The sequence below is a fragment of the Vicugna pacos genome, chromosome 11, assembly GCF_048564905.1.
Source record: "Vicugna pacos chromosome 11, VicPac4, whole genome shotgun sequence".
Taxonomy (NCBI): domain Eukaryota; kingdom Metazoa; phylum Chordata; class Mammalia; order Artiodactyla; family Camelidae; genus Vicugna; species Vicugna pacos.
This window is the reverse complement of record NC_132997.1, coordinates 16,739,087-16,761,134: the sequence shown is the minus strand read 5'-3', so window position 1 is coordinate 16,761,134 and position 22,048 is coordinate 16,739,087. Positions and strand designations below refer to the sequence as shown.

At 42.3% G+C, this 22,048-nt stretch overlaps 1 long non-coding RNA gene across 3 annotated transcripts in view; it reads left to right on the top strand.

Moving 5' to 3' along the window:
- Positions 1–21,722, top strand: part of LOC140699167 (uncharacterized) — a 46,059-nt gene extending 24,337 nt beyond the window's left edge. The window contains exons 1-3 of one of the 3 annotated variants that reach the window (XR_012077171.1): positions 19,184–19,290; positions 19,971–20,229; positions 20,575–21,722. This is a non-coding gene — a long non-coding RNA (uncharacterized lncRNA). Of the gene's footprint in view, positions 1–19,183; positions 19,291–19,970 lie in introns of those variants that run through there. The other 2 variants (XR_012077170.1, XR_012077172.1) reach the window with 2 other exon arrangements.
- Positions 21,723–22,048: the final 326 nt, after the last annotated feature.

The window sequence follows — 22,048 nt, the reverse complement described above, 5'->3', positions numbered from 1 at the left end:
CAGACATGTCTATTCATCAAGCAAGTCTGTGAGGCCAACCCAGATTTAAGGGAAGGGAAATTAGAGTCCACCCTCCAGTGAGAGGACCAGCAAGCAATTTGTAGTCATTGTTCATCTCCTGCTCTTGTCCAGTTTTTCCTTATTGATTTACAGAATTTCCTTACGGAATCTTTGTGAATCTAATGTCAGTTGCATGGTTTGGAATGACCTCTCCCAGCGTGGCTTTCTTTCACTTCCTTTATGTCTTTCCCCCCTTAGTGACTAGTGGTTTTTGAGTCTTGTTGAAGAGAGTTTTCTCACCCTCAAGGTCATGAAAATGGTCTCTTAAAAACATAGTTTTTTAAGCCTTTGGGTCTGTGGCAGCCGCGTTAGCCCCGCTCAGGAAGCTGAGAGCGAGGGGAGGCGGAGACGGAGGAGCGTCCGTGGAGCAGCTGCGGTCCCCGCTGCGCCGCCACTGCAGGCGGAAGGCAGTAGGACTCCCGTGGCGGGAGGAGCCTGATCCCCCGAGGTGGCGGGGCCCTCCTTTCCTTACCCTTTTCGGAGCTGCTCCTGCTCCCTCTTCGGAGCCAAACTTCATTGTAGGCGCGCCTCCCTGGAGCAGCCCGGAGGCCTGGGGTGAGGATCGGTTGGTGCCAGCCGGGGGCTCCGGGGTCTAGCCCGGGGGACAGAGGGCGGCGACCGGGCTCGGGTTCCTGTCGCGCCACTCTTCGTGGTCCCTGGGGGCTTGGCTTGTGGGGAGGGAGTGCTACGATGGCACGTCAGGGAGCTGGGCTGGCGGGCAGGGTGTTGGGGAGGGGGGTCCTGTGGTTTCTGTCCGGGGCTGCTGCGGCTGAGTCTGAGGGAGGGACACTGCCTCGGGATGCGCCAGCCTCCGCAGGCTGTTGGGGTTAGGGCACTGGGCCTGGGACGCCACCCCAGGTCCTGTCTGCCATGGGGATGGGGCCAGTGGACTTTCCCTCCAGGTTCCCTCCTTCCTTCTTAAGGACAGATTGTTAGGAGAATTGTTATTATCTGTTTTAATGTTCTGCCTATGTGAGTTTGGCACTGGCACTTGTCTAACTCCCAGCAACTTTAAATTTTGGAGGATCCAAACTTCTAGTACAGATGGTGCGATGTGCCAGGAAGGTTTGCACGTATAAAATCCGTATCTTGTATGTATATTTTCTTGCACAGTGCAGGTGAGTGAAAGCGACATGCAAGGTCCTAGAGTTTTGGATTCCTGGCGGTGAGTATTAGACCCTAGTAAAAATTAGGGCGAGGACGACTGGCTTACTGGCCCTTATAAACTGACCTGCGAGCTCTGACTACTTGGAGAATGCTGTTCATAGGGATTATTTATTCGGATAGTTTTGTGTCGGCTAAACTTGATTTTTAGAGCATTTTTCAGTGGAGTGATTTTTATCTCTCTTGCTGTGAAATTGCCCAAATGAGATTCCGGTGTTGCAACTCCTGGGCGTGTTTTGTCTGGGGAGACTGGGAACATAGACTCTGGAAGTTCAGTTCTCGCAGCCCTCTTCTGAATCCGCTCACCTTGAAAGCTTTGGCTGTCGAGTGTAGTGTGTCCTTTGTTTCCTGTTCCCTCTGGGAGGGAGCAGTGTCTCCTACTTTGTATCTTCCAGACATCTGTGGCCTCCCCCACCCCGCCCCCCAGTTTGTGAGCAGTGAATGAAGAGAGGCTGGCCTGCTGGTATGCAGAGGATGGCAAAAGGAAATCCAGGAGTGGTTTTAGTGAAATGAGAGCTTTGTCTCATGAATAGCGGTGGCTCAGACTAGACAGCAACTTGAAGAGATGGCTGTCCTTTGATAAAGCCTGGGCTGATGTTTTTCAGATTGCTGAGTTATAAAGTATTTTGTCTGGAACCTGGGAAGCCATTTCATTATTGCCATTTGGTGTACATTCAGTACCTTCCAGTATCACTGATGTTAACTTGTCTTCATCCTAAAAAATATTAGTCACAGCTTGAAGTGTTATTTACATAGTGCTGCTGCTTGGTTATCTGCTGATTTCGTGCTGCAAACTTCTTCAAACTTCTACTTTGGAGGCTTTTTTTCTCCTGGTCTGAACTAAGGCAGCTGCTACATTTATTTTACTTTTAGATTTAAACCCACAAAAATCTCTGGATTAAAAAAAAAAAGTACCTTTAAGGTTTGAGAATCTCCTTTCACAAAATTTGATTACTTTGCACCCAATATTCATTACTTTGACCTTGTCTTTGTTCTGAAGGCCACATACAAGGCACTAAAATAATCACAATAGTAACTTAAAAAACATGGGAGAGACAATTCTATAGGATTAAAGGAATGCTGAGACTATTCAAGTCTGAAGTCCTTGAAGGAGAAATAAAAAACTGCACTAGGAAGTTTAGTGCAGCCTGTATCTAGAGTCCTTGTGGGGCTCTGGGCCTGAGATTCTCCTAGAGGCTAGAAGAGTCACTTAAAATAGCTGTCAGGAAATACCAATTTTTAAAAGTAAGGTGGCAAAAACCAACCAAACAAAAAACCCCAACATTTAGCAGTGTTCAGGTGTCAATAAGCAAGAGTTTTCTTTCTTTTGAAGTGTCATTTGACTACTTCCTTTACCAAGATAATTGTGTAGAAAAATGTGGATTCCAATATTAAAATTTAAACTGAATTGAGCTTCCTACTCTTAATAGTGATGACTGGAATAAAAATTATCCATATTAAAAAAAATTTCTAGTTTTTTAAACTTCTAAATGCCTTCTAGCTTCTTTCCTATTTAGGTCTTTAGTCTGCCTGGAATTTACTTTGGTGTGTGGTGTGAAGCAGTAGTCTCTTTCCCATGTGAATATTTAAGTACCATTTATAAAGAATGCTGTTTCCCTACTGACCTGCTGTGGCATTTCTGCCAGATATCAAGTGTTGGTATACATAAGAGTCCTTTCTGGGCTCTCTGTTCTGTTCCATTCTGTCTTTATATCCTTAGATCAACAGCATGCTGTCTGAATGTCTATTGCATTATAACAGGTGTTATTGTCTAGTAGACTAGGTTTTCCCATCTCATTCTTTAAGAGTGTCTTGGCAATCTCGGCACTACACTCCCTACAAATTTTAGAATCTTTTGACATCTTCTACCAAAATCTCTGCTAGGATTTTGACTGGGATTGAAATCTATACTATACTTACTTTTCCAGTGTTTATTCATCACATATCTTTCCATCTACTTAGGTCTTCTTTGATACTTGTCAATAAAGGCTAATGTAAGGTTTTCTTCCTGCACAGTTTCAATCCATATAGTCCATACATTGTTCATAGTTTTTGACGCCAGTGTAAATGCTATTTCTTTTTCTCTTTCAGTCCATTACAATGCGATGAATATCACTGATTGACTTTCCAGTGTTAAACTACTTTTGTCCCTAGAATAGACTGGTTTGCTCACAATGTATTATCCTCTTTATATATTGTTGGATTTGTTTGGCTGCTGTTATGATTACAGTTTTGGTGTTTACTTCCTTGAAGGCCATTGGCCTGTAATTTTTATTTCTCTTTCTCTGTGAAGTTTCAGTATTAAGGCTGTGCTGGCTTTGTGACCACGCTGGGGTTTGCTTCCTCTTTTTCTGCTCTCCTAGGAGTTCCTGTACTAGTGACATTATTTCTTCCTTAAATGTTTGGTAGACTTCATCAGTGAAGCCAGTGGATCTGGAAGATGTATATTTCTTTAATGATTATAGGACTATTTAGATTTTACATTTCTTTTGGTATAAATTTTGGTAATTGTATTTTTGAAAGAAATATATCCATGTCATCTGAATTTTTAAATATTGTTCATAGTATTTTCTCATTATTTTCCATATCTATAGGATTCTTAATTAATTTCTCTTTTTAAAATCTTGGTTGTTTTTTGTTTTCTTTCTCTGTTTCTCAGTTTCTGATCACTCTTGCCAGCCAAGGATTTTCAACTTTATTAGTCATTTCAAAGAACCTTGCTTTTTCTTTTCTTTTGATCTCTCCATTTTATATGTTGCATTTTTTTATATGTTATTAATTTCCACTCATATTATTTTATTTATTCTATGGTTTTGGGTTATTTTACTTTTTTTCCCTAATGTCTAAAATGGATGCTTTCTCATTAGTTTGCTGCATTTCTTACTTCAAGAGTAAAAATCTACTTAGAAGCACAAATTTTGACATGTAACATTGAAATTTTCTTTATTGACAGATAGTTGATTTATAATGTTTCATGTATGTAGCAAAGTGACTCAGTTATACATATATAAACATACTTTAGATAATTTTTCATTATAGGTTATTACAAGTCATTGAATTTAGTTCCTCGTGCTATACAGTAGGTTCCTATTATTTATCTATTTTATATATAGTAGTGTGTATCTGTTAATCCCAAATTCCAGATTCATCCCTCCTCACTCCCCTTTCCTCTTTGGTGACTTTAATTTTGTCTTCTATGTCTGTGGGTCTATTTCTGTTTTATAAATACATTCACTTGTGTCACTTTTTTAGATTCCACATGTAAGTGATATCACATGATATTACCTTTCCTCTGGCTTACTTCACGTAGGATAATCATCTCTAGGTCCATCCATGTAGCTTCAAATGGCATTAATTCATACAGTATTCCACCTAAATACCACATCTTCTTTATACATTTATATGTCGATGGACATTTAGGTTGCTACCATGTCTTGGCTGTTGTAAACAGTGCTGCTGTATGTGTCTTTCTGAGTGAGAGTTTTCTCTAGATACATGCCCAGGAGTGGGATTCCTTGATCATATGGTAACTCTATTTTTAGTTTTTAAAAGAAGCTTCATACTGTTCTCCATAGTGGCTGCACCAATTTTATTTGTGGAATTTTTGTTATTATTATGTTCTAAAGAGTTACTAAGTTCCATTTGGTATTTCCTTTTTGTCCACTGTGTTGTTTAAGAATGTATTTCTCCATTTTGAAATATATAGGGATTTTCTCATTATCTTTTCATCATGTCTTGCCATTATTGATTTGCATTGTTGTAAATCATGTTTACTACTCTTTCAATTAAGCATGGTCTTTTTGTAAATGTTTCAAATAGACTGTGTAATCTGTTCTCACTGGGTGTGAGTTGTAGGTGTGTCATTAGATTATATGTGTTAATAGCTATATTGATCAAATTGTCTTTTTCTTCACTGAATTTAACTGCTTTTGACTGCTTTTTCTGGCTATTCCTGAGAGACTTGTGTTAAATCCTTCCAATGATATTTTGGTTTTTCTATATCTGTAGTTTTGAGTTTTACATATTTTGAGATTCCTTTTTTAAGTACTTATCCACCTTAAATTGTTACATCTCCTTGGTAAGTTGAACTTTGTATTACCATGTAATAACCCTCTTAATCTCTAGGAATACTTTTTTACTTTAAAATCTATTTTGTCTGATATTAACATAGCCACACTAGCTCTTTTTGGATTAGTGTTCACACAGCGTATTTCTTTTATTCCTTTTTACTTACAGTCTTTCTGTATCTTTATGTTTTAGATGTGACCTTTGTAAAGATATAGTTGAATTTTTAAAAGTCCTATTTACAACTATTTGCCATTTAAACAAAGCATTTAATTATCTTACATTTGATATAGTTATCAATGTATTCATGTTAAAAATAACATCTTTTGTTCTTTCTATTCATCATCCTCTTTTATCTTTCTTTTTCTTTCCTTTCCTTTCTTGCTTCCTTGGGTTTGTTATCTGTCTCTCCACTTTCCCCCTTGACTTTCCTCTCTGCCCCTCTTTGTTTGTGTCTGTTATTTTCCCCTAAATTAAAATCTGCATTCTTAATTTACCAATTCTACAGTTAACCAGTATTTTTACTATTTTCCTGGACAACATATCTGCTGCCTTGTATTTTCATACTTTTACTTTTGCTTTACTCCACAGACATCACTGTTGTGGACAGTGCTCATTTATATCTACCAACCTATTAAATGCCCTTTCCTTTCCATTCCTTCTTGTGTCTCAGTCCTTCCTCCTGGGATCACTTTTCTTTTGCATGAAATACCTCCTTTAGCATTTCCTTTAGTGCAAACTGCTTCTCAGTAAACTCTTTCAGTTTTGTTTCCTTTAAAATCAATATTTCACCCTCTTTCTTGAAAGCTATTTTTCCCCTAGTCTGGAATTCTAGGTCAGAAATGTTCTTTAGTACATCAGAGTTTCATACCACTATTTTCTGCCCTGTGTGTGTGTGTGCGCACTTTTGAGAAGCCCACTGTCAGTCAAAGGAGTCTGTTATTTTCTCTCCTGCTTTAAAGAATTTTCTCTGTCTTAGTTTTCTGTTGTACTTTACATTATATCAACATGTGGGCTTTTTATTGACTATGTGATTAACCAGAAGTTCCAAGTGCTTAGTGAAGTGTTTTTGCAGTTGAGAGGCCTGGGGGATAGGATGAGACACAGAGATGCTTAGAATTTGTAGGAATTTGGACTGGGATTTCCACATCTTTGAGCCTCAGTTGTTGGTTCTATGAAAGAGGTTTGGTGATATTTACTTGGAATTTAAGTATTTATTCTGTAAACTCAGGGCACCCACTAGGTGCCAGATCCTAACCTGGGGAGTGTGAACACAAAGATGAGCCTCTGCTTCTGAGACTCTTCCAGCAAGTTGAGTTCCAGTAGACTTGTTAACAGACATGTGCAGAGAGAGGGGAGCATTACAGCCAAAGGCAGTACCAGATGGTGGGTTGTATGTGCCATCCGGGGTGTGGGTCACAAAGACTTCCTGGTTGATGGGGCTTGAATTTATCTTAGAGGTTGAGCAAATTTTCACTGGACAACTCAGGAGAGAAGGTATTTGTAGGAGAGAAAAGAGCATGAGCCAGGGCTGAAAGGTGGAAAGAGCATGGCTCTTTAGTGGTACTGAATTCTTTGGATGGGGAGGGGAAGCATTCGGAAAGGGTGCTGATTGGCTTAGTTTGGATGAGTGGCCATCTCTAGACCAATCGTGTGTAGCCTGGGGCAGGCTCTTGCAAGACCTCCACTACTGCTGCAGCCCTGAGTGTTGGTGTAGTTCCCAGGGGAGGAGGTGTTACTGGGTGCCAGTCCGAAAGGTGTTCATTGCAGCTTGAGCAGTGTGAAATTTTTAGCAGTCAGAGAAGCCAGTAAAGGATTCATTTTATTTAATTAATTGTAATTAAATTTTTAATTGTGATAAAATACACATAACATAAAATTTGTCATTTTAACCATCTTAAAGTGAACGACTCAACGGCCCTTAAGCATAGTCACACAGATGTTCAACCATCCATCTCCAGAGCTGTAAAAGCAAGTTGCTATTTGACTCATTTGTGGTAAATGATAAAAGTTACTCAGCATGATTTTTGTATTGTTTATCAATTCTTCCACTTTATTTAGTTACACACCCTCTGCACCAGTTTGTGCATTTGGATATTTTCTATTACAAGTTATATGGTAGAATTTTGACTTTCAAGCTTCTTAGGAAATTACATAAAAGTAAAAGAACAGATCTTGAATCAACAGCTAATTTATCATTTTTGTCAATCTCTGAGGGAATTCCCAGGGAATATATAATGATGGACTAGACTAAGAACTTGCTGTGTTGCTTATGAATACAGAGAGAGCTAACTACTCATGGAAAACATCTGGAAGGCCATCTATGCCCTGAAAGGTACAAAACTGGTAAAATTGGTATTTATCTGGCATGTATAATTTTCATGGCTTGATTAATTAGTAATAAAATACACACTGGTTCAGTGAATAATGTTGCTGTCACTTTCAACCTTAGTTGTACAATTACTTAATCTAATAATACATAGTGTTTTCCCATGAAGAGATAAAGCAAGGTAAGTGCAGTCCTTTTATCGGTATTCTAACTGGTATTCCAGGAGGCCATCAGCATGAGTTTTAATTCAAAGCATCTGTGTTACCTAAATATACTAGATACTGAAATACTATTTAGATGATTCTGTTAGATGTTTCATATTTATACACATTAAACAGCATTTTATATAATTAAATGTAAAATAGTTAAGCAAAATTAATTTTTGAACAAATTTTGAATAAAACAGACATTACAGAATTGTACATTGACCCAGAGCTTTTATAATCTCCCTTAACTGATGCTCTGTACCCATTAAACCACCACACCCCATTTTCCCTCCTCTCCCAACCCTAGCTCTTTACAGCCTCCATTCTACCTTCCGTCCCTATGACTCTGACTACTCTAGGGACTGCATACGCATGGACTCATAGAGTGTTTATCATTTTGTGACCGATTTATCCTGGAAGCCTTATGTCCTCAAGATTCATCCGTGTTGTAGCACGTCAGAATTTCCTTCCATTATGAGGTCAGATTGTACATATATACCACATTTTGTTTGTCTGTTCATCTTACTAATGGACGTTTGGGTAGCTTCTGCCTTTTGGCTATTGTGAATGTTGTGAACATGGGTGTACTCATATTTCTTTGAGATCCTGCTTTCAGTTATATTGGGCATATACCCAGAGGTGGAATTGCTAGATCATATGTAATTTTTAGTCTGTATATTGCTAGTTTTTTTTATTGTGATAGAATTGAAAATAGCATTATATTAGTTTCAGGTGTAAATCATCATGATTCAGTATCTGTATACATTGTGAGATGATCACAATAATAAGTGTATTTAACATTCACCACCATAGGTAGTTACACAATTTAATCTTTTGGTAATACTATTTTTAGTTTCTTGAGGAATTGATATGCTGTTTTCCATAGCATCTGCACCATTGTATATTCCTACCAACAGTACACAAAAGTTCCAGTTTTTTCACATATTTGCCAAGACTTGTGTTAAAAAATTTTTTTTTAGATCCTAATAGGTGTAGGTGTTATCTCACATGATGGTTTTAATTGGCATTTCCCTAATAACTAAAGATGCAGAGTTTCTATTTATATTTTTTTTGGCTATTTTTGTATCTTTTTTGGAGAAATATCTTTTAAAATCCTTCACCCATTTGTTTTAATTGAAGATTAGTTAATTTGCAATGTTGTGTTCTGGTGTACAGCATAGTGATTCAATTATACGTACATATAAATATATATTCTTTTTCATTATTTTTAGGTGTTTCAAGATACTGAATGCAGTTCCCTATGCTCTACAGTAGAAACTTGTTTATTTTGTATATAGTTGTCTTTATCTATGAATCCCAAACTCCTAAATTATCCCTCTTCCCCTTCCCCTTTGGTAACTCTAGATTGGTTTTCCATGTCTTTGAGTCTCTTTCTTTCTTGTTTTAATTTTAAAGATCCCACATGTAAGTGAAATCATATATTTATCTTTCTCTGCTTGACTTACTGCACTAGTATGATTACCTCTAGATGCATCCATGTTGCTGCAAATTTCATTCTTATTTTATGGCTGAGTAGTATCCATTGTATATACGTACCACACCTTCATCCATTCATCTTTTGATGGAAATTTGAGTTGCTTTCATGTCCTGGTTATTGTAAATAGTGCTACTGTGAACATTGGGGTGCCTGTGTCTTTTGGAGTTAGAGTTTTCTCTGGATGTATGCCCAGGAGTGGGATTGCTGGGTCGTATTCTTCATCCATTTTTTATTTACTTATTTTGTTGTTGTTGAGTTGTAGTAAAGACTTAAGCAGGATGTTCTCATTTGACCTATGGTTTGGAGAGGACTGAGCTTGAAACTTTTGCAGTAACCAGGGCAAGAGTAGAGGGGGACCAGAGCTGTCTGCAGCTCAGAGGATGCACACTGTGCATACAGGTGTTCTACACAAAGACCCACCTGGCTGTCCTCTCGATGTTGGGTGGCCTTGGACAAGGAAGACCTAGGCCATTCCCTTAAAGTCTGGGCTCTGCCAAGATCCTCACCTTGTTAACTCCCATGAAAGGCTCAAAGTAGTCCCAGGCCCATGTGAAATCCAGGGTTTTGGTCCTTCCAAGTGACCCAGGCAGAGAATGGTTTATAATCAGGGCTATGGGATGTCTGCTCTTCTGCAGCAGTTGCCGGGGGTGAGGTAGGCTCTAGAAACCACAGAAAGTGACACCATGTTGGGACACATAAAAGCAGACTCTCCTATTGCTGTTTTTGATGAGCAGATAGTTTAAAGGGTTGTAGAGTCAGACTGCCTGGGGTCAAATTGTACTTGGTCTCTTAGTAGATGGGCAACTTACATTACCTTCTAGTGCCTCAGTTTCCTCCTCTTTCTAATGAGAAAAACTAGCATGCTTCCCCTATTAAGAATTAAGAGTAAATGAGTTAATAATGTATGTAAAGCATTAGAGCCATGCCTAGTTCATAGAAAATTATGGCAAGTATTGCCATTTTCACTGAGATCAGGGCCTACCCAGCTTCTGATCGAACTACTGCCCAGCTTCCCACAGCAGTCCCCACCCAGGTCAAGGTGCCTGTATCCTCCAACCGGGTCCTGTCTCCTGGGATTCTCATGCCCATCATAATCAGGCCTGATCCCAGGCTGCCAGCATAGGGCAGCATTGCAGCATGCTGTCTCTGCTCAGAGCAGTAGGTCCAGCCTGGGAAGTCTGGGTCTGTGTCCCTGGTGGGATCCCTTCTGGCCATGCTGGGCATGGGTGTCTGGAGACTGTTGTCTCTGCCAGCACAGCTCCTGGCATCCTCCTTCAGGAGGCTCCCAACACTTTGGGGCTCCTGTAGCTCTTTCTCTGTCCTTTGTGCAGCCTGGAGGCACTAGAAAATGGTCTTGACTTGGTGCACAATCTCCTCATCTGTAAAATGGGAACAACTGTGCTGTGTTGCAGGGCTTGGCTTAGGGTTGTAGGGTGGGGGCAGGAGATATTTAAACAACTTCCACCATGGCCTTCTTTAGGGAGAGGGCTGGGCTGGGAGGTGATGTCATCTGGTGGGGTTTGGGGGGGTGTTAAGGGAGTGGGCAAATGCAGTGTGAGGGGTTGTGTTTCTGGACTTGTAACCTGCTGATGTAGACTGTGGCCATGAGGATTTGCACCGGGGTCTCTGCTCCAAGCTGTGGCTGGCTGTGTGGTCCTGAAGACAGGGCTGATCTGGGCATGAGCGCACCTCATTCTTGAAGAGGCTCAGTGCCTTTTCCTCTGTGTCCTGGAATGGCCCTCCCTTTCTTCTTCATCATCTTCTAACCCTGCTTGGGCTTCTCAGAAGTTCTTAACAGCCTTCTAGGTAGCTCAAGGCCTGACATCAACTTCCCCTGGCCCATGCCAGCCCCCAACAGCAGTCTTAGCCCCATCTGGGGCTACCCAAATTCCTGCCATCACACCTGAACCTCACACCAGAACAAGTGTCTGTCCCAACATGGCCCTTAGCAAGGGACTAGGGAAGTGGTCCAGCTTCCAGTAAAGAAGAGTCCCAGCTCAATGGTTCTAGTCCTGGAATCTCAGGGGCTTCAGGGGTCTAGCTCTTGGCTTCCTCCCCTACAATTCCTTGAGGGCCTTGAACACTGGCCAACCCTACTTTAACCATCTGTGGTCACACACCTCCAAAAGACCATGGCAGATGCAGGTCCCTCACCCCCCTTAGAAGCTTAGGACCTGAAAAGCCCTGCCAAAGAGCCACAGACTGGCAAAAGAACACTCTGTGACTCCAGTGATCTGGAAATGCACATTAAAACAACTTTGAGATATAATTGTTCACTTACCAAAATGAAAAACTTTAGAAATTATTAACACCTAATGTTGGTGGAGATGCAGAGAAACAGTCATGATTTTCTCTTGGAAATGTAAATTGGTTCTAAAAACTGTTTTCAAAGACAATTTTGGATATATGTATTAAAATATTTAAATCATGTATTCCTCTCTAATCATTTATCATAAAAATAATTGCATAAGACCCAAAATGCACATATGACTACTTTTATAGTGGCATAAAAAAAGTCCATCAGCAAGTGACTGGTTAAATAATGACATGTGCATGGGAGAGAACTGTCATCAGGGGAAAAAAATTAAGATAACAGAAAATAAATTCGCAGCCAGGGAAGGGCTCACATTAAAATGTTCATTTACTTACTAATTAATTCATTGGTTTAACTTTAACTAACATTTATTGAACATTGAGACATGTTAGGCATTGTTTTGGACACAGGAAATAAAATCATAAATGAGATATACCCTATCTTTCTTTTCATGAGTCTTACCACTCTATGGGGAGACAGATAATAAACAAATGAAAATAAAATAATTTCATGTATGATCCTTTTGTCAGCTTGTATGTAAAAATTATAAGTGAACAGAGAAAATGACAGGAAGAGAAACATCGTAAGATAAATAGTCGTTTCATGTTGGTGGTTAACAGTTAGCATTTCTGTTACTAATAGCTGAAAATTTTACTTCAGGAGCTGAGCAAGTCAGTGGTTGAACTGTCTCATTTGTCCTGTGTCCAGGGCTGAGAAAGCTGACCACTGTCATCTGGCAGCACTGCCATCTGGGGTGAGGCTGTCAGTCTCTGCTTGGCTCCTCAAGGTCACATAGCAGCCTCTTCTGGATCTGCTGTCCACATTCCATGTTTGAAGGAAGAACGGGGAAGGCAGAAGGGAAAAGTCTTTCTCCTGGGGTCTTTACCTTTTTATCATCCAGGATCAGAGCTTTAGCCAATGTAGTTGTTCAGAGAGGGCCACATGGCAGCTTTTAGCTGCAGGAGGGTGGGGGAGAACATGGAGGTGGTGTCAGAAGTGATCATTATTTTCTTCTCCATGTTTTGTGGCATTTTCTAAATCAGTCAAGGCATTAAAAAGAGGTTTTATGTAGAGGAAACCAAGAGCTTTCTACATTTTAAGAAATAGGGGAGGGGTGGTGTATTGCATTCTCTTAAGGCCTGGCAGGTTGACAGAATCTGGCAGACAGAAAAAAAGTCACAGAGCCCTGGGTGACACTGATGTGCCTCTTTTATGGAGAGCAGTACATAGGCTTCAGTGGCGGCGGTGGAAATTCTCAGCCGAGCAGCAGCCCAGCCTCTCTTAGGTTATGACCATGAATCATCTTCAAGTGGGGCTAAACCTCCTGAGATTTGTCCCTTTCCTCATGAGACTAAGTCCTCTGTACAGGGGAGAAAATTCCCTTTGGCCTGCCTGAGAATAACATACTTTCTTTACTGTCTGTATAGCATCGTTTCTCAGGTGAGCAGTAGACCAGCCTCTCAAAGATGATTTCCAATAATCCTGATCAGGTGGAGCCAAATCTCACAAGGTTTGCCCCTTTTCTCCTGAGACTAAATCCCCTGTACAGAGGAGAGTAATCCCTCGGCACTCCTGAAGTTAAAACCTTTTCTTTACTGCCTGTATGGCATCCCTCCTCAAGCAAAAAGCAGCCCAGCATCTCACAGGTGAACACCCCTAATCTTAATCAGGTGGAGCAAAATTGCGTGAGTTTTTCCACTTTTCTCTCAAGACTGAGTCTTCTGTTCAGAAGAGAGAAACCTTTTTGAGCCACTGAGAATAAGAGCTTTACTTCACTGTCTGTATGTCTTCCTTTCTCATGCCAGAATTAGCCTCTCAGATGATCACCGAGAATAACCTTTAGGTGGAGCCAAACCTTGTGAGATTTGCCCCTTGTTCTCCTGAGACTGTGTCCCCTGATCAGGGGAGAGAATCCCTTCTGCCCTTTTGAGAATAATAGCATTTCTTTACATTCTGTATGGCTGGCCCTCTCAGGCGAGCAGTAGCCCAGTCTGTGACAGGTGATCCCCAATAATCCTTATCACGTGGAGCCAGATCTTGAGAGAGGCCCCAGTTTTATCAAGAGAGTAAGTCTCCAGATCATGGGAGATAACTCCCTTTGGCACTCCTTAGGATGAAAGCTTTTCCTTACTGTCTGTATGCCTTACCTACTCGGGCAAGGAGTAGCCCAGCCTCTCTCAGGTTATCACCAAGAATCCTCTCCATGTGGGGCCAAGTCTCATGAGAGTTGCCACTTTTCACATGGATTCTTGCTGCTCCTATATGGGAAAGTCATGTCCCTTATTGGAAATGAGTCCTGTCCTTTATCTGAAGGGAAGAATGGACTCCATCTTCAGATGGTGCCCTGTTTCACTCCTGAGACCAATCCTATCCTCTACGACTTTTGCACTCAGAGGAGTGTGAATCCAGCTTCCCTTGGCTCAGTAAACACATATTGTCTCACAGAAGCCTCAGCAATTTCATGAGATTTGCACCTTTTCTCACTATACTTAGTCCCCTGTTCAGGGGGGAGTAATCCCTCAGCTCTCCGGAGAATAAAAGCTTTCCTTTACTGTCTGTGCATCCTCCCTTCTCAGGCGAGCTGTAGTCCAGCCTCTCTCAGGTGGTCATCCTGAAACCTTTTAAGGTCTCATGAGATTTGCTCCTCTTCTTGCTGAATTCAGGCCTCTCCTCTGGTGTAAAATCATTCCCCTTATTGGAAATCAGGTCAGTTCTTTTTCTGAAGGGATGAAAGGGCTCCATCGCCAGATGGTGTTATTCATAGCTCCGGAGACAACACCTATCTTGAAAGGACGCATTTTCTTCTCACATGATCGTGAATGCAGTCTGACTCATCTCAGTGAGCACACTTCCTCTCACGGAAGCCCCAGCTGTCTCAGGAGAGCTGCCCCTTTTCTCGAGAGCCTGAGTCCCCTATTCAAGCAAGAGGAATCCCTTTGTCTCTCCTGAGTTTTAAAGCTTTACTTTCCTGTCTGTGTGCCTTCATTTATTTCTCTGGCCAGCTGTAGCCCAGTTTCTCTCAGGTCATCACCCTGAATCCTCTTAGCTGGAGTCAAATCTTGCAAGATTTGCACGTTTTCTCAGAAGACTTAAGTCCCTAGTTCAGGGGAGAAAAATTCCTATGGCATCCCTGAGAATAAAAGCTGTTCTTTACTGTCTGTGTGGCTTCCCTTCTCAGGCCAGCAGTCGCCCAGGCTGCCACAGGTGATCACCCCTTATCCTAATCAGGTGGTGTGAAATCACATGATTTGTCCCTCTTCTCACAAGTCTAATTCCTGTTCAGTGGAGAAGAGTCCCTTTGGCCCTCCTGAGAAACAATCATATGGATCAATGGAACAGAATAGAGAGCCCAGAAATGAACCCACAAACTTTTGGTCAATTAATCTTTGACAAAGGAGGCAATGGAATAAAGATAGTCTCTTCAGCAAATGGTGTTGGGAAAACTGGGCAGCAGAATGTAAATCAATGAAGTTAGAACACTCCCTCACACTATACACAAAAAATAAACTCAAAATGGGTTAGAGACTTAAACATATGACAAGACAAAGTAAACCTCCTTGAAGAAAACACAGGCAAAACATTATTTCACATATATCTCAGCAATGTTCTCCTAGGGCAGTCTACCCAAACAATAGAAATAAAAGCAAAAATAAGCACATGGGATGTAATTAAACTTACAAGGTTTTGCACAGCAAAGGAAAACATAAGCAAAACAAAATGATAACCTTCGGAATGGGAGAAAATATTTGCAAAGGATGAAACTACAAGGACTTGATCTCCAGAATATATAAAAAGTTCATATGACTTAATAAGAAAAAAAAACCCCATTCCAAAAATGGGCAGAAGACCTAGACAAGCAATTCTCCAATGAAGACATATGAATGATCAAGAGGCACATGAAAAAATGATCAATATCACTAATTATCAGAGAAATGCAAATCAAAACTAGAATGAGATATGACCTCACACCAGTCAGGATGGCCGTCATTCAAAAGTCCGCAAATGATAAATGCTGGAGAATGTTTGAAGAAAAGAGTACCCTCCTACAATGTTGGTGGGAATGCAGTTTGGTGCAGCAACTGGAAAACAGTATGGGGATTCCTCAAAAGACTAGGAATAAACTTACCATATGACCCAGCAAACCCACTTCTGGGCATATATCCAGATGGAACCCTAATTCAAAAAGACACCTGCAACCCCATGTTCACAGCAGCACTATTTACAATAGCCAAGACATGGAAACAGCCTAAATATCCACTTACAGATGACTGGACAAAGAAGATGTAGTATATTTATACAATGGAATACTATTCAGTCCTAAAAATGACAACATAATACCATTTGCTGTAATATGGGTTCCCTGGAGAATGTCATTCTAAGTGAAGTAAGCCAGATAGGGAAAGAAAAATATATGATATGTGGAATCTAAAAAAAAAAAGAAGAAGACAACAAGTAAACTTAAATACAAAAACAGAAGCAGACTCACAGACATAGAACACAAACTTGTGGTTGCCTTGGGGGAAGGTTGTGGGAGGGATAGACTGGGAGTCTGAGATGTGTAGATACTGAGAGGTATATATAAAATACATAAGCAAGCTTATGCTGTATAGTACAGAGAAATATTTTCAAGATCTAGTAGCTCTTGGTGAAACAGAACAGGAAAATGGATATATGTATATTAATTTATGACTGAAAAATTGTGCTGTATACCAGAAATTGACACAGCATTGTAAACTGACTATAACTCAATAAAAAGAAAATAAATTCAAAAAGCCTTTTTTTTTTTCCCCTTTCAGGTTCTGCTAATTAAGCCAAGTGTGTAGTCTTAGGTGATGAGGGCTGTGTATACATTTCTAGGACATGATAATAGCTATAACTTGAATTTTTCTCCTAGGAATAGTTTTCTTCTCTCAGGGTCAGCATTTTGAAAAGATGTCTGATCAAGTCAGCTTTCTCTACAGTTTTGGAATGTCGAAAGAGGTTCATCCTGGCATTTCAATGTTGAGTTCTTGCCAGCATTGCAAGAGAAGAAGCCAGCCAGAGATCCATCAAGTGGCTGCCTCTCCAGGAGCCATTCAGCTTTTGAGCTACAGTTTCTCATCTTTAATTTGGTGTCCTAAATCAGCTATGATCTGAAAAACTTTCTGAGGGCCTAGTGATGGATCCAAAGTGCGCTGCTTCTGAGTGTAGCTCCCTAAGGAGTTCTTCTTGGGTCTGTTGGACTCTCTAATCTGTCCCTCTCCAGCAGGAACTGCTGGGGGGATTTGGAGCACTAGGTGATCGGCCTTATGGTGCCCACTGTCCAGCAGAATTGACATAATTTTGCTATCATGGGATCCCCTGCAGGAACACTACCCATCAAGAGGACAGATCCGCAGACATTCCACTGGGTTCTCAGTTGCCAGAGAATGCCCTGTGGCCAGAAAAAGCAGATTCCTTTTCTTCAGAGATGAGCATACTCAGTCCCTCATGTAACCAGCAAAGAGTTTGTTCAGACCATATGTACATAATCTTCCCAGTTCAAGCCTAATATTGAAAAAGGACAGCCAACCCACTTCCTTCCAAATTTCCCCCTAGGTCCCTGCGTAGGAAATGTACCAATACCCTCCCAGGACTCCAAGTTCCAACAAAAACAGCTCCAGTACAATTCAGGACATTATTTAAAGCAATGACATCCTGATATCAGGAGACTCACCAAAGCTCCTAGAAAGACCAAGAAGCAGGTGGCATTAGAAAGACCTGTGCTGGTACCACGCTGCAGTCTGGGGTAGGCTCCATCTGTCCCCTGGTGGTGTTTCTAGACTATCTGAAGAATAATATTTTTCTCTCTGAATAAGAACACAGAATTCTAGAAAACACACCATCTACAATCAAAGAGAGGAATCATTTCTCCTACAGTCATCTCCCCTGTACCCAGGACTGGGGAGACAGTGCTGGCCTTCCCAAGGCCAGGATGAGCTGGCTAATGCACCCTGTCTCTCTCCAGCTTCCTCTCACTGTCAACCCTGGCAGTTTCCTTGCTGGTCTTTTTGTCTTGATCTCTGAGTCTCTCTTTGTCTCTTTTGCTCCCTGTCAGTCTCTGTCTTTGTCACAGTGTCTCTCTGATTCTCTCGCTCCCCTTTCTCTCACTTGCTCTTCTTGGCTCATGTTTGCTGTGGTCGATGCTTGATGAACATGCCTCTGCCTCTCTCAGGTCCCCACAGGCAGGGCTGTTTCATAAAACACAATCACTGGCAAATGCCTCTGTCGAAACTTCACTAAACCTAGATGAAAGTAATTAAAATCCCATGCTGCCTGGGAAAGACTCATTGACTGGGAGTGACCTCTTGGTGGATACAGGCCACAGCCACTTCTAGGTCAGGAGACTCTTCTGTACTCCATCCCCATCTTTCAGTCACAGGTCGTTGTCTTCAACAGTGAGATGATGTGCTGGCTGCCTCACAATCAGAGACAAAGGGTAGTAGGTTTTTTGTTCGTTTGTTTGTTTGTTTAAGTCATTTCTGAGTGTTTTGTGTGGAAAATTTGGTGCATCAGGAAAAAATTTTAATAGAGAAAGACAATATCTTACAAAGCATTGTAAATTACAGTGATTCCTTGTTTTAACTATCTTCATTTATGATTTGAAGCCTGCTAACGAGGCATGTTTGTACCAAAAAAAAAAAAAGCACATAAAAATCCAGAGGACAAAGTATTCTAAAAGAGCATATGCCTTTGCTGAAGCCAATCTGAGATTCACCTGCAATTACATATTCAAAATTGAAACAGTGCATAGCAGAATGTCATGAAATAAGCATTTCTCCTTCTTCCGTCGGCTTCCCTTCCTCGTGCAAAATTTATTACAGGATCCCGCCAAAACAAAAAGCCACCAAGCCTTTTAATGATTAGAATTTTCAAATATTTGAGTGTCTATGGTAACTGCTCAAAATGAATTTTTAAATGCTCATTGAACTGAGAGTAACCTTGCTTCTCCAAAAGACGGCCTGTTGCTGGAAAAGAGTACCACCAACAGGAAACACACACACACACTGTTCAGAAGGCCCTCAAGATGCAAAAATGTCAAAAGGTGGCAATGTCTTTCTAATTTTGAATAGATCTTAGTATGTCACAACTTGCCCTCCAAGGGGCGCTCTGAGAGTCAGTAATTGTCATTTCTGTCAATAAAGTGGTGAAATGCTCAAAGGTAACCTGGAGCCTTTTGGATCTGATCCTACCCCTTATGTCTTTTAAGAAGTGCTATCTGAATACGCTCTCCAGGCAGCTGGTGGTCGAGGGACATCATGCGGTTTCCTCACCCGCCATCAATGAGCAACCAGAGCCCAAAGGCAACATCACAGCTCTGGACACATCCAGGGGAGACGAGCCCCGCGGCCCCGACTTTGTGGCTCCTCTCAGGCGGCCGCCTGGTCCAGAGCCCGCGAGCCTCAGGGCAAGTGGCCAAGTCCGGGGCCCTCAGCCCCAGGCCAGGGCCCGCCCCGCCCCCACCGCCACCGCAGGCGCCTGAGGGGTGGCCCCGCTGCCCTGTGGGCCCGGGGCGCGCGCAGGAGGGACGCCCTCCATGCAACGCCCGCCTTCGTGGCCCGAGCCCAACGGCCTTACGCTGCCAACAGCGGAGCGGCTGCGACTGGTAGCGGCCGCCCCGGAGCCGAGGACCCGGGTAGGATCGCGGCCTGGCAGCTGGAGAGCCGGGCCCCTTGCTGGCGCGCAGGCGAGCGGGGAGGAGCGACAGGCAGGGCTGCACTTACCAGCCTCTGTGCTTCTCCCCGGCCGCCAGGAGGGTCACATAGTCAGTGACCCACTCAGTCTTCAACTTCCTTGTCACGACCCAGGGCCTCCCAGGAACCCACCCAGTTCAGGGCTGAATCCCCTTCCCCGCAACCCTCACACCTGCCTCTGCTCAGGCCTGCGCACTGGCTCCTGGGGGGGTGGGATGGGGGGCTGGGGGCGGCTCCCAGCCTCAGGACTGACGCAGGGATAGCCATGTTTATTTTTCATTTACTGAAAGTATTTCACTTGGGATCAAATGTAAAAGAAATACGTGGTAAGATTTCTTGTCCAAAACATAATTTAATGACTACAGAGTCTGCCTTTGTAAGATTTCCTTAGTGACCATTATTTGGATCCCATCAACTGACCTGAGTCAAACAGCAGGTACCAAAATTGTTCAGTAGTGTATTTTCCTTGTGTCATCAGTCAGTAGTGCATTTGACCATGTGGAGTTTTATTGGATGTGAACTATTTTTACTAATAATCACTCTGATGTCGTATGTACTTCTAGGCTGAAAGTGTGGGTGTCCAATAGGCCTAATTTTTGATGACACTTTTTTTTTTTGGCAGATCTCAATTTTTGATCCAGCGATTTGGACATACTGCTTCCCCAAGTTCCCATCCTCCACCTCTGCCCACCTCATCTGGGAACAGAAGAGGATCTTTCTTCTCTGAGCTGCTTCCAAGGAACAGGCAGATGAAAGCCCCACTGTGGTTCCAGCTGCCTGCCTGGGAAATGAAAGAATCTTTGCCTCTAGGAAATCCTGGTTAGAAACTGCATCTCTAATTCCCCTGGGAATGAAGAGACACCGAGCAGAGGGCCTCTATGGTGGGTAAACGAAACCCAACTCATCTGAAAATCACTCCATCTCCTCCCCTTCTTCTTGGTGTTTAGTGTAGGCAAACAGCCCAGGTCATCACCACATGGCTTTCATTTTTTTTTTTTTTTACTTAAGAAGAGAAAAATGGTCTAAATTAGGACAGAAATTCTCCATATAAATGGTTGACTTCCTAAGGTCTCTTGTAGCTGAAAGTGGCCAGATCAACTTCAGGCAGATTAGAAGTGAGCAATAGGATTGTGTGGACTGTGTGGGTTTGAGGGAGGCTGTTTAGATAGAGTAGATGCAGCTGAGTTGGCCCTTTGACCCTTCCTCTTTCCTCCTTGCTGCCTCAGAGGTGAACGCATGGTGGCAGATCAAGTCCCGTGCTCCAGCAGCCATTTTGGAACAAGAGACTGCCTTGAGGATGGACACCAGCTAAAAATACTGAAAGGGGCAGAAAGATGGATAATGGCTGACTACCGTGGTGTGCTGTTAACATTATGAACTCTCTACACTTGTAATTATTTTCCATGAGAGAGGTAAAACCTTACCACTCTACGCCTGTGGTATTCTGGGTTTCTGCTCTATTAGGGAAATATCGGCATCCAATGAGAGTGGTCCCCTCCTGCCAAGTCAGACAACCTGAGCTGCCCTGACTCTGTGGACACCCCATCCCCTATCATTCTCTCTACTTATGAGCTACACATCTCAACCTTCTACAGGATCTAAGGTAGAAAAGGGATGTTTGAGGATCTGTACTGAATGTGTTTTCTGGGGGCAAATTTGGTTTTACATAGAGACTCTGCAATGATGATTCTTAGTAACATCCTACAAACCAACACTCAGCCTGTGCTCCTAAGCATCAGTGCAGAGCCTCAGCCCAAGCAGGCCTTCCCCTGGGCCCTTGGATCTCTGCTTCATCTGCTCCCAATTTAAACAGGGGCTTCTGTTTTTCCCCTCCTGGGAAAGCTTGGAATTTCCTTTTAGTGAGGACATATGTTCTCTGCACCGGGGGCTCCAACTCTGGGTAGAGAGAAGGGAGGTCACTGACCATCATCTCACTCACTAACTCAAAACATGGGACCCCCTTGACCTTACATTGATGGACATATTGGCCCTCCTTCCTCCCCATTTGCGGTTTAGGGCAAAAGGCAGAGTCCCTTCCCCTGCAGAAGCTGAATGACAGGATGTTAGCCACAGGGGGTCTGGACCAGGGATGAGGCAGGGAGTCACTGCTGGGGGAGCCTGAGGGGTGGAAGGGCCTGTGCTCATCTCTGAAGCTCTTGACCTGAAGCTCTGACCTTCCTGCAGTTTCCTTGAGCACCTGATATGTTTTGTCACAAATCTTTCTGCTCATATGATCTCAAGTGGGAGCCGCTGCTGCAGCTAGGGAATTCTGCTGGAGGGAACACATCCAAGGCCTTGCCTTTAATTTCGTGACATGGCATATTTTTAATATTTAAAATTTATATTTAAAGCAAAATAAACCCCATGATAATCAGTCTCCTCATACATTACTCAGACAGACACAAGAGACTACTATAACATGATATCACCAATAAGAATACCCAGGGGTTGTAAATTCACAGACACATCAGGCACAGCGGGTGCCCCAGCACTGAAGGGGAGGGGAGGCAGCAGAGCGTGACTGGTACATACTGTACTTTCCTTTGATGAGAATGTTCTGGAATAGACGTTAAAAGGGGTTATTGTAACATTGTCAATGTACTTAATGCCAAGTACATTTACAATTTAATCAAAAAATTTAACTTTAAAGTCACTATGTCATAGAATAAATAATTTAGTGTGTGTAATATAACAAATTTA